The sequence below is a fragment of the Camelus dromedarius genome, chromosome 20, assembly GCF_036321535.1.
Source record: "Camelus dromedarius isolate mCamDro1 chromosome 20, mCamDro1.pat, whole genome shotgun sequence".
Lineage (NCBI taxonomy): Eukaryota > Metazoa > Chordata > Mammalia > Artiodactyla > Camelidae > Camelus > Camelus dromedarius.
The window spans coordinates 29,266,290-29,283,080 of record NC_087455.1 but is presented as its reverse complement, the minus strand read 5'-3'; the positions used below and the strand labels follow the sequence as shown (position 1 = coordinate 29,283,080).

General features: G+C 41.5%; 1 protein-coding gene across 6 annotated transcripts in view; it reads right to left on the bottom strand.

The window, feature by feature from the left end:
• The window catches only part of NCALD (neurocalcin delta), a 364,376-nt gene that overhangs the window by 167,540 nt on the left and 180,045 nt on the right, over positions 1-16,791 (bottom strand). For 4 of the 6 annotated variants that reach the window (XM_064476919.1, XM_031439409.2, XM_031439412.2 and 1 more), the window contains one exon: positions 9,269-9,318. The exons of the other annotated variants lie outside the window; for them this stretch is intronic. The gene's annotated coding sequence lies outside the window, so the exon portion shown is untranslated. The remainder of the gene's footprint in view (positions 1-9,268; positions 9,319-16,791) is intronic. 6 annotated transcript variants of the gene reach the window in all.

The window sequence follows — 16,791 nt, the reverse complement described above, 5'->3', positions numbered from 1 at the left end:
AACTCAGTAATCAGAATAAATATTTTACTGCAATACTTTCACAAATCAAAAGCCATGAAGCATTTATGTCACTTCTCAGCATTCTAAGTAGAGACAGGGTCACTAGTACCGGTTTTTTTTTTCTTTCGCTTTGGGCTCCCACAGGGCTCTGCACAGCACTGTTACTGATCTGATCTTTATCTGAAATGTTAATATTTTGTTCATCATGGATTGTTTTGCATTAATTTTGATTTTTAAAAAATTCTGCATTAAGCATAATTTCTCTTGATTATGGAGTTTTATGGTGCCTTCTTTAATTTTGTGCCAAAGTGAGTGCCCCACTCCCCTCCCTCCCCATTCCTTAGAACCAGCTCCACACTGCCCCCTGCATTATCAGCGTCTATCCTCCTTTCAGAGAATGATGCACACATCCTTAACATTCCCTTTGGACCAGATCGTTCCCCTGGGCTGCTTTGATCCCATTTTGGTTACTGGATCTGCCTACAGATTTGAAGCCTAAGGAAACTCTTGTACCAGACTTTCTAGAGTCACTTTTGAGAGACATGTTAAGATGAGAAGGGATTTAACAATTTATAAAACATGCACTAAGTCCCAAGCGACACTAGGGCAAGAGACTTTCTAACCATCATTTCATTTAATGCTCATGACAAGCCAATGAGCTTTGAGTACATTCTTTTGTATGAATGAGGACATGAAAGCTCAACAAAACGAGATTATAGAAAACATTAAAGCCAGGTGGAAGCTTTCTGCTACATCACATATCTGTCAAGAAGCTAACACTGTGCACACGGTTAAGGCACTGTCTTGCCTTCCTACCTTACATTTGCACAGATGCATCCTCTTGTGTACAAAGAGCTTTCAAATGCTTCTTCTCATTTGAGCTTCATGATTATCCTGGGAGGTAAAAGTCTCATATTTAAGACGCGCTAGCACAGACTCATCAATTCCATTATTTGGGTAAGGACATACTCAGAAAGGTTAAGCAACATAACCCAAGGTCACCAGCTAATAAGTGGAAAAAAACTAGCATTATAAACCCAGGTCACCTGGGGCTTAATGAGCTGTGCTTTTCACTACGTCCTTCCCACCCTAGAGGCGCACACCTGCACAGTTATCTTCAACCCAGTACCACCTATGTTTACATGGTAGCAAATACCCCAAAGAAATAATATCTGGGACTAGGAATTTTGCTAGAAGGAAACTGATGCATAAGGGGAGGAGCCTGAAGTATTGAGCGCTATCTACCCTGCTGAGGAAGACCTGAGGTAAACAAGGGGGTGGGGGCTGGAGCGGGGTGTCGGGAGCCCCTGGAAGGATAGAGGCAAGAAGAGGCTCCGAATGACAAGGCCAGCCTTGGCCTCCCTCACCACTTTGCTAAGGGTTATCCCTCTTGGTGTTGGGAGCCACTGTGATTGTAATTAAAGCAACTGTAATCAAAGCAACTTCTGCTCAAACCACCCACCTTTCTGCACCCCATGCTCCAAGAAGCAAAGGAACAATTTCCAGCTTCCAGTTCCTATTTGTTCCAGGTGCCACCATGATTTTGTGATCAGAAGGAACATCATCACAGGGCACAGGGGAGACCATTCAGATGGGGGAGAAGGATCAGACCAAAGTGAGGACAGGATGCAGGAGGGGAGGAGATGGACAGAAGGCATTAGGACATCATTTCCAACCCAGCACGGGGGAGAAAATGGAAGGTGCTCCGTTTTAGAAGGAATCACATTTCATGTAATTCCAGGCGACTTCCAAGCAGCATCTGGCATTATATCTCCACAATGAGATGCACAATAGGCACTTTCAAGTGTTTAAAATACTTGGATGTGCAAAATTTCACAGCTGGTCACAAGTTCATAACAGCTACGTGCCTCTTCCATTGGGGAGCCTCCGTGCCATGCTGGGATTCCACAGGGCAGAGTGGCTTCCTCATTCTTCAAAACAGAGCTGCTCAAAGAATCCTCTGGCAATTTTAACTACACAAGAATAGAAAACACCCCAGGCAGAGTGTGAGAGACCAATCTTGTAAACTGCAGGATGGCAAGGTATAAACAAAAATGGAAAGAAATCATACAGCCTTTTAAAAAAAGTCATTGCTTTTTACAAGGACAATAAGAAGGAAATATATTCAGCCCCAAACATCACGGAGCAAAAGCTCAGAGAAGTGTTAAATCACAAGGCCGGTGGCTGCAGGAATTTGCAATGATCCATTCCAATCTGCCACTCGTCCCTGCTGGCATCACGCTTGACTTTACAGACTCCTCTTTCAGTTTTACATGCTTGGGTTTTTCTTGGTTTGTTTTTTTTGCTTTTTCTTTCATGCACCACAGCCATCATTTTCAAGGTTGTTGCAACTTTCCTAAGTCACATCTTTCTTCTTCTCTGACCCTACAAACAATGTTGCTTCAGAGAAAGGACCGCAAAACACAATTATTTCTGTCTCTCATTTGACTGAATCATGCTCTTGCATGCAGGGAGAATGTTCACATACTTGTACTGAGTCTTCATGAATCCTTTATATGATCACTTGTGTTGTTAGAAGTGGTAGTTCCAGCAAAACTCCAGAATCTTCTACCCTTTTAATCATTCTACCAATAATTGAGCACTGAGCGTGTACTCCTGACAGTGGTCTGGAGAAAACAGGGATAAACTGTCAGCCCTAGCTTTGAGGACCACACAGTCCAGTAGAGGAGAGAGGCTCGGAAACAATTCTGAGAGAGGGTCAAGCTACACTCACTCCTCTGCTCTAAGGTAACAATGTGTATGTATGTCACACTTTTCCCACTCCCTGGCAGACTGCTTCCACGCCAGAAATGCCCCTGCAGGCCAGCTGATCAGGGGACTCGGTACCCTTGGCTAAGCAAGCACAGATAATGGTTGCCGTGCATGTTCTCCTATGAGGCGAGGAGGTCCTTTCTAGGAAGGTCTCCCACCCTCCTCCACCGCCACCGCAATTGCCTTGCTCTGCGTACCTTCTCTCGGCCTCGGACCTCAAACTGCCGTGCTTGGACTTACAAGCCTCCCTTGCTCCAGTTATTGTTACTGAGGTCACACATGTCATGCGTATCTACTATGGGCCAAGAATGACCCACACATTAGCTCACTGAATTTTCATGACATCCTTAGGCTTTGTTATCCCGGGGTCATAGACGAAGGAAATGAGGCCCAGAAAATTTCAGAAATGTATGCAAAGCCACACAGCTGATAAGTAGAAAAACTGAGACTGGAAGCCAGGACCATGTGATTAGAGATGCTCTTAAATGGCACACGTGCTCCAGCTCCCTGGCCAGGCTATTTACACTACAAGGACAGACATCAACGTTTCCACTCTTTTCATAGTCCCTAGGGAGGGCACACCTATGAGCAAGCAGAGTAGGCATTCTCCTGTGCGGTGTCACTTAGCAGAGGACAGGCAAGAATGGGTTAAAAATATGTCCACTGTTGTTTCTCACAGCGCCGAGAATTTCACCACTGGAGGTGCATTACTTCAGACCTCGAAGTCATTCTGATTTTTAGGATTTCTCTATTAGAACATGGTTTCCCTAGAAGGGATCATACTGCTACCAAACTTGGGTCTGCTCGCCCGTGCGCAGTAAAGCCAATCTGCTGACACCAGGCTGCGGTGAAGGAAAGTGCAGCGTGTACTGTAAGGTACCATACAAGGAGTCCAGGACAGCTAGTGCTCAAAAAAGCCCAAACTCCCTGATGGGTTTCAGCAAAGCATTTGGAAAGGCCAGGTGAGGGAGGGGCTTCCTGGGGTACGTGATCAGCTCGTGCACAGTTCTCTGACTGGTTGATGGTGAGCTAACAGGGCGGTGTCACATAAATTAACATTATCAGTCCTTAGGTTCCAGTAGCCCTGGGGGCCATGTGCTCATGATCGTCAAGTAGTTAATGTCTTCCATTGGGTCGGGGTTTTAGCATGCGTAAAACAACTCAGGAAATGTGCATCAGATACTGTTACCTGGGTACGTTGGGGAGGAACTAAAGTGGAGGATATGGGGGAGGGGTCTGTCCCTGGAAGGCCCCATAGGGTCCTGCTTGGTTATAATACTCAACTGAGATCAGGGTCTTGGAGAATGAGTCACAGGAGAGATGCCTAGAAAGGAGCCTGGGACCTGAGAATGGCACAGTGGTCCTGAGAGGAGAATGGGAGGTCCTGAAGACAGGGGTGATGGTTTTGTTTGGCTGACTCCCTCTGTGGCCCTCAGCACAGGGTGAGGCAAATGGAAGGTACATAATTCTCTTGATATGAGGAAACACTGTTTTGATCAAGCATAAGACTTGGGAGGCACAGGGCACGGAGGCAGGTGGGCACTGAGTGCTAATGACCCTGAGCGTTGTGAAGGCACAAGAGACAAGAGAGCAGAATTCTTGCTCTCAAAGAGCTAACAGCCTCTTTGGAGAGAAAAAGTATCAATAGCAAACAATGGGTGAATAAGGCAAGACAGGAATGACCAAGCTCGGAATACATGTGTAATAGGAAACTCAGGAGGAGAGCTCAGTGTGGGAGGAGGTGATGCCGGCATCACTGGGGCTTGAGGTACCAAGAACAGTAGCAAAGGAAGCAAGATGATGAATGTCTGTCTTATGCCAAAAGAAGACCCAGAGGACCTCAACCAGCTGCCACCTCAGTACTCCCAAACAAGGAAAATCAGCTTGGATTTGATCACCATGATGCAAAATGATGTTAGGATGGCCTAGAAATGAAATCTGAAGACAGATAAAATGTACAGAGATGCTCTTTAGAAAATATACTTCTTCAAATTAAACCCAGATCTTTTGATAAAAGGATCTAATGGTTGCTCTAAACTTATTATAAATAAATCTAGAATTTCAGTAATAGGAGAAATGATCAGATTTATATATTAAGACACATGGAGAATAAATCTGATGGAACCATTAGGCAAGTCTAACCCCCTCTAACACCAGAGAAGAGATCTGATGATGATCACCACAGGCCAACAACACTGGCAGATTCTCAGACCTTCCCCTGGAGTCAGCTCTCATAAAGAATCGCTTTATCCTGTGACCTTCCAGCCACAAATGGCTTTCACTTAATACTTCCTTCACAAGCAGGAAAGGTTACTTCTGTTTACTCTAACTCATTTTAAATTTTAAAAAAGATCCCTTTATTAATTCCTACAAAGAAAACAACCCCAAGGAAGAAAGGAAGGAAGAAAGCAAGCAAGCTCTGACCTTTGTTTGCTAAATGAGTTATTTCACCAATGGCTATATGTGATTATGTTCTCACCATTCTGAGTCACAACCCGCTGTACCCCATGGCATAAGAGGAACAGCTACAGCTTAAGGCTTAGTTGTGAGTGAGCAGAAAAAGAAAAATACAGGTAGAGAGAGAGACTTGAAAAAAGAGTGAAGGGTGGGGGAGGAGGATCCACAAGAAATCATTTCTCCTTTGAGAAAGAATGAATTGAATTACCGCAATATATTTTTTCTTTTCATGTCAACTTGGCTGCTAATGAGCTTTGTTGCCATAAGTTACCTGTTTTCTTCAAGGTGGCGGCATATCTGAGGCGTAAACAGCAAAAGGTCTCTGGTTCAATCTGCTAATAGGTTCGCATTAACCTCCATGGAGACACAGAGACAGTGATCACATTATCCAAACCCACAACTTAGATGCAGGGTCTAACAAAGGATGCTGTGCCTTGTTTCCAGGTGCAAGCAGCAACTTGGCAAATGTTGTTCCAATGACTAAATGGTAGAATTTCTGGGACATTTTGGTGTTACAAGGAGCAATCAGAAAAAAGAAAATTGAGTTTCTGAAAATCCAGGTGGTGATTACAATCCTGGAGTAAAATAACAATAGCAGAATTTCCACATTTTATATTTTATAAGAAAATGATTCAAAATCCATAAAAAGAAATCAGTGGAAATAGATATTTAATACATTTAAAATATACAAATTTCTAAGGACCATGTAAAATGTAAAAATTATAACTTGAACTGTATCATCCTATTATTATTAGCAGACAAAATTTTAAAACATAAATATTAAAGAACTTAAGTCTCAAAAATGAAAAAAATTATCATGAATGTTGAAAGTGAGATCTTATTATGTGAACATTATTAAATGAGAGTTCTTAAAGTACATAAATGCTGCTGCCACTGAGTTGAGAATATATTTTCGTGCAAATTTCTTCACTGCTTAAAAAAATAAAAAAGACCCTAATCAGAAAAATGGTGATATATTTAGGAGCTATCTCCAAATATTTCATTCCTCAAAGTTTAAAGATATTCCTCAAAGTCAAACATAATATTGTGTATTTGTGTGTGGGTGAGGGGATGAAACTTTCTTAGTTACCTCGAGCTGTAGTTTGCTTGAAGGCAAGAAGCAAGCATTTCTGATTTGTTCTTCTCTTCCTTAGTTTGCTCCTATACGCCCAGCTGCTTGTGTCTGTTTCAAAACTCTCCTGTTGCAGTGGACATACCCTGAGGTGACTGCCCAGTGAGTCGTACCCTCCCCTGAGTGCAGGCACAGACTGTGACTTGCTCCTAGCCAATGGAGCAGAGCAAAGCCATAGGGGAGAGTCACTTCCTTGATTAGGTTACAGTATGTAAGACTCTGTCCTAGCAGACTGGACCCAGAGATTCTCCTACTGGCTTTGAAGTCAGCTACCATGTTGTGACAGAGACTATGAGAGACAAACAGCCACATGACAAGGAACCATGAGTGGTACTTGGGAGATAAGAGCAGCCCAGGTGACAGTCAGCAAGAAAACAAGGGGACCTCAGTCCTACAACCTCAAGTGAATTCTGACAACCTCATGAACTTAGAAGGAAAAAACCCGACCTCCAGAAAGGAACACAGCCCAGCAAACATCTTGATTATGCCATTATGAGACCTGAAGCAGAAGACCCAGCTAAGTTACACCCAGACTCCTGAGCCACAGAAACTGTGGGATAATCATTAAATGTTGTTTTAAGCCACTAGATTTGTAGTAATTTGTTATGCTGCAATATGTAACTAATGCACATGTGATAATCCACTTTGAACTCCAATAACAATTATTCTTGCAAAAACCGTTTGTGCTGCCAGTTCCATTTTCTTCCTCCATTTGAGGACAGCAGAAACATAGCAGAATGCTTTACAGACGTGTACACCTTTATCCAATTCAAAACCTTAATGCAGAACGTAATTATCTACATGAGAGTCTCAAAACATAAATTAATTCAGTTCAACATTTTCAAAATACTATCATTTTGGTACTTGAAAATTAGCATACCTTCAAACCATCTTTTATTGTGCACATACTTCATTACTCTTTTAAATAAATTTTTTATTTTTGAACAGTTTCAGATTTGCAGAACTATTGGGAAACTAGTACAGAGTTCTTGTATACCCCACTCCGATTTTCCACCATTATTATATCTTATATTAGGATGGTACCTTTTTCACAATTAGTTAACAAATACTGATACATTGTTATTAACCAGACTCCATACTTTATTCAGATTTCCTTAAGTCTTTACATAATGTCCTTTTTCTGTTCCAGGATCCCATCCAAGTTATCACCTCACAGTTAGTCATCAAGTGTCTGTAGGCTTCTCTTGGTTGTGACACTTTCTCAGACTTCCCTTGTTTTTGATAATCTTGACAGTTGTGAAGAGGACTGGTCAGGATGCACCTCTACTGAAATTTATCTTATGCTTTTCTCATGATTAGACTAGGGTAATATGTTTGGGAGGAAGACCACAGAGGTCAAGTGCCATCCTCATCACATTATGTGAAGGATGCCTACCATCAATACGACATACCACTGTGGAGGTTAACCTCGATTACTCAGCTTGAGGTAATGTTGTCAGGTTTCTCTGCTGTAAATTCCTTTTTTTTTTTTTTTTAATTTACACCCATTCCATACTGTACCCTTTGGAAGAAAAAAATCTGTGCAGCCCCCATCTGGAATCATGCTTTACTGCCTGAAAAGTGGAGTATCTACATACATTATTTGGAATTCTTCTGCATAAGAGATTTGTCAATTTTCCTCATGTATTTATCCAATCATATACTTATATTAGAATAGATACTTATTTTCTCAGATTTGTGTTAATCTCAATACTGTATTTTGTTGCTCGAATGGTTCCAGCTTTGTCAGTGGGAAGCATTTTCAGTTGGCTCCTGCATCCTCTCTACACACATGATGTCACACTCACCATTATGAGATTATTTGTTTTAAGTTTTATCTTTTTTCTTCTAGTAGTTCCTTATTTTCCGGCACTGTGAGATATTCCAGGTTCATTTTGCATATTTCTTGTCCCCATCCTCAATCAGCCATTTCTCTGGTAGTTTTTATTGAGAAACAGTATTGAAAACAAGATTTGGATGCTAGGTGCATGTATTGCTACTGGAGAGTCACTGCTTCTAGACCAAACCAGTTTTTCAGTCTCTAATATGGGACCTTGGAATATCCCTACATGCTTAATATATTTTAATTTATTCAACAAACATTTTACAGAGATTACTATGTACCAGTCATTATTTCAAGTATTTTGTAAATATTCACTCACTTAATGCCTGTAATCACCTCATAACAACAACAACATACGTAGTGTTACTAAACCCATTTTATGGACAGAAAAACTGAGACACTGAAAGGTTTGGACCTGTGCCCAAAGTCATGTAGCTAGTAAGTGGCAGAGCCAGGCACTGAACACAAGCATCTGGCTCCAGATTTCGGGCACTAACCAGTGTACCATATTGCCTCACACTGGTGAGGGCCTCGCAGAGCATAAAATTGATGAATTAATTAACCCACCCATTCATTCTCCAACAAATTTCTATTAAGTGCCCATTAGGTGCTAAACTCTGCTAGATGTTAATTGGTGCTTAATGCCATTTGAGATACATCTTGGGCTATGGCCCAATTTAAAAGGGGAAGAAGAAGCTGTTGTAACGTGCCCCTTGAGAGGGACTCTGGCAGCTGCCTGGGATGAAGACAGTACATAAAAACCACTCCACTCGGTGGCTGCAAATATACTTCTCTGTGCTACAGGTGATAGTCAAGAGTGCCAGGCAGTGCCTTATTTATTTCATTTCTATTTTCCTTTTCACAAATTTTAGAGAGGGAGCTATTATCTTTCACAAATTTTAGAGAGGGAGCTATTATCTTTCCTATATATGAAACTCCCATTTATTACACTACTATTCACTGATAAAATATTTGAATGAAACTGTCTCTGGTGAAAACCATTGTGCAAAACTGAGATTTCCATTTACAGATGACTGAAAAGAGAATTTAAAATGTATGCTTACTTTATGAGTATCTCCAGTGGGTGGTTCCAAAGGACCAAAGCTGAGATGATCTAAAAGAAAACAGGCAAAATAACCATGCTGAAAGCAAATGTCTTACAGGATGCTTTCAAGGTCACGTATCCCCACGTATTTCAGTGGCAGAGCTCTGTGAGGCTCCCCATGACTTGGCTTTACTTGTCAATAACACATTTTGGGAAAGGGAGTACAGGTGGGGTAGAGGCGGGACTCTCCAAAAAGGACAGGCCTAGAGAAGAAGGCAGGGCTGACACGACAGGCAGTCTGACGTTGACTCTGACTGATATTTATAAACTCCTTGGAAGAGGATACAGATCCAAGGGAAGGGATAGTCAAAAACATGGGTCTTCATTTTTTAGTTCAGAGCAAGCACCAAATTAACCTCTTTTTAGATACACCAAACTTTAGGTATTTTCCAAAAAGAATGAGCAGACACAGTGCCATAATGCAACAATAAGAAACCATAAAAAAATAGGTGAATAAGTGGGAATGATGTATTGGTTATAGTCACAGTTCAGAAGAAAGGAATGATCAAAGGGGTCAGCCTGGGAGCGGGCTGTATCAGAGGTAGCCTGAGAGGAGCCTGGCTCCGAGGGTCTGATTGAGAAGGCTTGGAGGACGGGGGTGTGATCTACTGAATCCCACGGCCAATGGACACAGAGAGGGGCGTGGTCTCTCAGATTTTGCTTCTGGCTTTTATAACCTCTCTTTGAGAACATGTGTATTTTAGAACCTCTGGGAGCACTAGTCTAGACGATCTAATTAGCCTATCTAATACAGTTTCAAAACTATCAACAGGGTCAAAGCCCTCTTGGGAGATCTGTTTAAAACAAAATTCCAACTCACATCATTTAATTCTTAAATATCAGAGTGTTACTGTTATTAGGAATAAAAACCAAGAAGTTTTCAATTGAGTTTCTAAAAATCTTCCTTTTTTTCTAAAAAAATTCAATTGTTATAATTCAAGAAGAAAATGTGTTCCAACTGACATGTTAGGAAAAAAATGTAATATTCCGCCAATTTCTATGTATTTGATGATGTACAATCATTGTAAAATGTATCTCAGTTAATACACTAAAGACTCATATTCCTCCAAGCATTTAACAGAGAACTGAATACAGTTAAAGATGAACTCGGAACTTTACCAGTTAATAAATTTGTCCTTTTGAACATAGATAGAAGCAGTATATTTCAGTGGTAAGGACCTCGGCAATACTGAAATTTTGGATGTTCCACAAATAACTGTTATACTATTTTTAATTCTGGCAATATGAGAATTCTGATCTAAGACAGAGTCTCAGTTTTTTTCTTACTCATAATAACTTGCACATTTTAATAATACAGATATTTAAAAGATATTTTGGCTTATAAAATGTAATCTTTCAAGTATGATTTTTTTAACTAGAAGAAAATCTGTGAAATGGTTTTTGTACATTTTCCTTTATATCACACTTTGTTGACATACAAGCACATTGCAATTTGAAAATTGATAATGTCATTTGCAGCAACATGGATGGACCTGGAGATTGTCATTCTAAGTGAAGCAAGCCAGAAGGAGAAAGACAAATATTATATGATATCACTTATATGTGGAAACCAAAAAAAAAAAAAAAAAAGACACAAATGAACTATTTGCAAAACAGAAACAGGCTCACAGACACAGAAAACAAACTTATGGTTACCAGTGGGGAAAGGGGGCGGGGAGGATAAATTAGGAGTTTGGGATTTGCAGATACTAACTACTATATATATAATAGATAAACAACCAGGTCCTACTGTATAGCACAGGGAACTATATTCAATATCTTTGAGTAACCTATGATAAAAAAGAATGTGAAAAAGAGTATGTATATATATGTGTGTATAACTGAATCACTATGCTGTACACCAGAGATGAAGTAACACTGTAAACCAACTATACGTCAATAAAAAAAAAAGAAAAGAAAATTTGAAAAGTGATATTTTAGGCTTTTTCATTGTTAAGATGTAGAATTAAGTCAAAGTGGATTCAGTGCTTTACATTTTAAAATACATATAGTTAACTCTGTTTCAAACTTTCAGATTTTACTGAAAACAAAACACAGATGCTTGGTTAAAATGGCAAGGTGAATAAATAAGCAGTTTACCAGAGCTGACCCAACGCAGGGCTCCAGAGGCTTTCTCTAGTGTCAGAGCAGACAAGTCATTAAAAAGCGAGCCTGCCGCTGGCATCTAAGCAGCGTGAGACCAGGAGAAGAGGACATCACACGAGAGGCGTCAGAGTTCTGTCTGTTCTCTGTGCCATTTCATTGATCTGCTCACAGAAGAACATTGAAACAGCCTATCTTATCTATTTTTTCTCAGAGATTGATAAGAAAATGATGGAGGTGGGGTGGGAGGGGCAAGGACATTTGGGAGGGCAGGCGTAAATAATCCATAAAGTGTATACGCTGTTGTCTCTGCTTTCATTGAAACAAACACATAAGAGAAAGTTTGTAGATTACAGGTATATCTTGCTAATTCAAACGATCATTCCAGGAGAAGAGGGGATAAGGCAGAAAGAACACAGGAGTGGAAGTCAGGATTCTGGGTCTGACCCCAGTGTGACCGTTAGTTAGCAGTGGGCTAACTCTGGGGCAGTCAGCTACCAACGCTAGGTCTCTACCCACAGAGACACTGTGTGAGCCCTCTAAAGCCCCTTTGACATCCATTTCAAGTTGGTTCTCACTTTTGCTTTAAGATCTCCATCAGGAAGTTTAGGTTTATGAACAAATAAATACAGCTAGCCAAATTAGCTCTTTCAGAATGCTGAAGTGAATGCTTTTTTAATGGTGATAGTGTTTAAAATAGTCACTGTGTATATTTTGATTTGCATACACAAATTTCAAGGTTTATGATATGAAAGTCTGAGAACATTTGGATAAAAACTGCTTTGAAAAGTTTAAACGTATGAAGACACTGTACAGTTACCAACATCATTTAACCTTCATTTCTAACTGCCCTACAGGTCAGCAATACTATCCCTTCATGTTAACAATGAATGAATTGGTTTCTGATCTCAGTGTTGGTGTCTAATTTTTTATCCCAAACATGGCATTTTCACTGAGCAGTATATTCTGAAAGTACTTGTAAATAGAATCAAAGAGCTTTTTATATTTCATTTTAATCTGATTCATTTAGTCTGGTCATTTGAATTTCAGAATCCAAGCCTATCTTTACTCTAGAAGTGGAAAAGGCTTAAAATTTATTCATCTGGAAAAAACTGTGCCTCGCTCCAAAACACAATCAGACTGGAAACAGATGACATTTATGTTCTCAGGGGCATTTAGCATAAGCTAAATATATTCACAGCACAGCTGACCATTTATAAACACAGCTACCATCTCAACCAGAGAGCTGTGTCCATGGCCGTCCATTCATCGGTCCAAAGTAAAAAAGCCATGAATCCTGCCGGGGTGAAGGCCAGGTCTGAATATCATTGCAGTCAACACGACTCTATTTTACACAATTGTTTAATACAAATATTTTAAAGCACTCCATTGTCTTATTTCCTACTTTTAGACTGAGTACTTAAGTAAGAATTAATCTAGTTCTTTCCACTTTGGGAAACATGGATGTTAAGAACAGAGGAAGCAGATTTAAAAGGATTCTGGTTTCCCTAAAAGGACCATTGCATTGCCCCGGCTACTCACAGCATAGCACAGCACAGCCTCACCTGGGCTCGGTGCTCCTCCTGAGCTTCCTTCACATGCTATAATCGCTCTGATGCCATGATTCTGAGACTCTAGTTGTGAGGAATAGATATTTTTCTCACTTCTTTCTCAGAGCTGGTCTTAAATTCAGAAAGCATGTTATGACAAAATAAAAAACAATAACCCCTGTGTCATGCAAGGAAATTAGGACAGTTGGGTTCCCACTGAGAATTGCTGAGATGGGCTCCTAGAACTATGTGGTTCCAAAGTCTCTCCCCTCGGAACAGACATTTCCCTGTCCTCCCCTCTGGCTTCCTCTTTCCTCCTGACTATTGCTAGTTTGCAGAAACTGCCCACCAAGTGCCAGATCCCAGCCAGTTTATTTATCCTCAACTATTGGTCCTCACCCTGCCATCCTGTCACCCACCACTTCTTTCTACCACCTCATTTTACCTTTCCACAATTTATTCATTATCAGTCACTCAGAAAATATGCGAGGACCTGAATGTGCCAGGCTCCGTGCAGGACACAAAGAGTGTGGAGCAAGTAAGGCAAAGCTCCTGCCCTCACGGAGCAGCCAGTGTAAAGGGGGAAACGGACGGAACACAGGTTAACATAAGCATCAGTACAAGTGTGCACTGCGCACGGGTGATGGTCAGAGAAGCTGCATCCAAGTCAGAGCCTAACAGAGAAGGGCCCACGTCAGGTGACAGACTCAGGGGAGCTGTCTTCTAAGCGAAGAAAAGTGAAGGGTTTCAGAGGAGGGCAGTCTAAGCAGAGGGCACAGCTCATGCAAAGGCCGAGAGCTGGAAAAGGGTCTGGGTAGTGAGTATGGGGACAGCGGGGCACCAGTGAGCCGACGGAGGTGGGCAGGGCTGGATGGGAGTTTGGGCTTTATTCTGGGTGTAATTTTATTTTCCCATTACTTCCATAAGTACAATTTTTTTCTCTTATTACTCTCAAAGAAAGCAAATCTAAAAACAAAACAAGAAGGAAAACATTTTAACAATTATTTTCATGTCTATTTAATGCCAAAACAGCTGACAAAGAGCTGTACTCTTCCAACACTGGAGACCTGCCTGGGCTGAAAACAGAAGGACAAGCCACGAACCAACTGGAAAATGATTCTGCAAAAAGCCTCACACAACAACTGCTCTATGAATCCCTGACAGAAATAAACTAAGAAATGGACAACGGCTCCAAGATCTTACGAGGTGGAGATGAGGACCCTCATTTTATATGAGGAAAATGAAGCTCCGAAGGTCTCATAGTTAGTTAATCAAGTGGAAGAACCAGGATTTATCACCAGGCTTGTCAGACTCCAAAACTTACCCACCTTGCTACACTTCCCCCAAATTCCATCAATTTAATAAAATACCATCTTGTTTGATCAACATTCCTGGAGAATGAGGTGAGCCTCCTGTAGCACAGAGACCCTGTAAAAAGGAAAACTTTATATAACTCGTGGGATGAGAATTTTTCAAATTTTCAGCACTTTGTATCAAGTGCCCACGCTAAGTACATGAACATCGGTGATTCCACAATGCTGCCCTCAGGCACTGTGAGATGTAAGCACCTGTTTGCCCCTAAAGGAAATGGGCCTGTATTGCAGACTCAGGATTATTACTGTTACATATTAACAATTTCTCTATTATTATTTTAGTTTTCTGTGCTTCATTCTTTTCCTGTCTATTCACTTTCAGGAGGAGTTTTTTGTTATTTCTACCTGTCTCTTTGTTTACTTTCCAGACTTTATTTCTTGCAATTTTCACTGTGGCTGTCTCTTGCAACTTATCCCCAAATATTAACATGCAACTTTTATTTACTTGGGCTTGAGAGACCTGACAACTTAGTTTGTTAGCATTCTTAGTAAAAGAAGAATAAAGAGGAACCAAGCAAGGAGTATTAAATTCAAACACCCAGTGCTGTGGGAAAAAATGTGTCCTGAAGGCCTGAGTTCAAAAGGCAGGCATGCAGGGTGTCCTCAGAGGAGGGTAGAGAATGAGCTAGAACAGAGAGCAGAAGTCAGACCGTTCAGGAGACAGATTATCCAGAAGGTGCGTCTGAGTTGGCAGTTTAGGACTCAGGACACACTCTTTCATGGGAATAGCATTTCACATGGTGTTTGGGTTGTCAAGCCACTCTATAAAATCTTCTTTAATCTGTCATTACATGAAATGCTTCCCCTTTGATTCTATGAGACTGTGAAATAGGAACAAGAAATCAGAAAGTCAGGTAAATATCGTAAAAACCATAGCCTCTAAAAGAAGGAGGAGGAGGAGAGGAAGAAGAAAAAAAGAAGGAAGGGAAGGAAGGAAGAAGGGAGGGGGGCGGAAGAAGTATTTTCCTGGGGGTCGGAGAGCAGATCCAGATTTGCGGTGTCTGGGCTTATGAAATTAGAGGCCTCTTTTAAAAAAAATACAAATTATGAATACAGAAGTAAATATAAATGGGAATATTTTTAGAATGAAAAGAGAACTATAGAAATTACAAATTTTAATAACTGAAAAATAGCTTAGCATAATAATATTTTTAGTAATTAACTTCCAGATGACATGTATACATGGGAGTGACTGGAAATCACATAAATATATCTTATTAAACCCAAACAATATCAACCCCGACTCATCTTTCCCTTAGACTGATCCCCTCAAATGCCTCTGGCTGTGCCAACACCCCTCCATGTGAGGGTAAAGGCAATCGCAGTGGAGGGAGATGGTGCTCTTAACCAACTGTAGTCAAAATCTCTTTCTTTTGAAAATCTTACAAAAACACGCTCATGTGAGCCCCACAGTAAGGCCTTAAGCATCCAAGTTCGGTGGATCCTGCGCTTTCCCCTCCTCCAAGTCTGCCCTGTTCTCCTGATCAGAGGCTCCTCTTCCTCCCACGTCACCCCAAACAGGAGGCAGAAAAGAGCCCATGCTCCTGATTTAATATGTCAGGAGAGCTTGGGTCTCTTGATCCCGACTCATCAAAACGTGCTCCCTCCCACAGGGAACACAGGGAGCTAGGACGAGTTAGCAACGGGCACCCACTGGAGTTTTATAGAGTCTTGGCTCCACAACATCTCCCTGAAATAGTCATCAAAACAGCCGCGTCCAAATAAATCATCCTTCATCAGCACCAGCAAGTGTGCGTCAGGGTGTGGGAGATGGTGTCCCTCTGCAGTCACGACCTCAACTTCTCCTCTTTAGGAAAGTGGTGACATGGCTGGTCTGGCAGCTTTTGTTTCTATTGCAAAGCTTGTACAACTCCTTTTTTGGGGGTTTTGCCAGTGACCTTGCCTTCAGAACTAGAAGCTCCTTATCAGTGTCAGATAATCAGAAGGCTGTATCCCCAGCACCGCTGAGCCTGAAGTCAGCCTGGATCACCCCACTGACTTCCTTTACGGGCCTCGGGGTAGCTGGCCCACAGCAGATTCAGTACTATCTGTAGGCCAGGGATCAGTGAGCAAGCGAAGGTCCACCCCAAGGTGCAAAGGCCGTTTGCTGCCCAATGGTTATTTGGACTTTACATGAGAATCCGGTGGATGACCTGGAGCAACTCTGTCACTAGAGGTCTGAGTAAGAAGCCAAGCTCCTCCCTTAGATGTGGGCCAGGCCCTCAGGCCCTTGTCCACCAGGCTGGCTGGGTCATGCTGGTGGCCCTAAAGCACCCCGAATGGGTGTATGCATCTGAAGTCAGAAACTCTACCAGAGAAATGCCAAGGGGCTGGAGCAGAGGAGCAGAAAGAGCTCGAGGCGGGGGCTCAAGTGAACCGTGTGTGACTCTATGTCCTGAGCTGTAGAATAGTCACAAACACTATATGGCAAGAAACAGGAACGTGCGTGACCACAT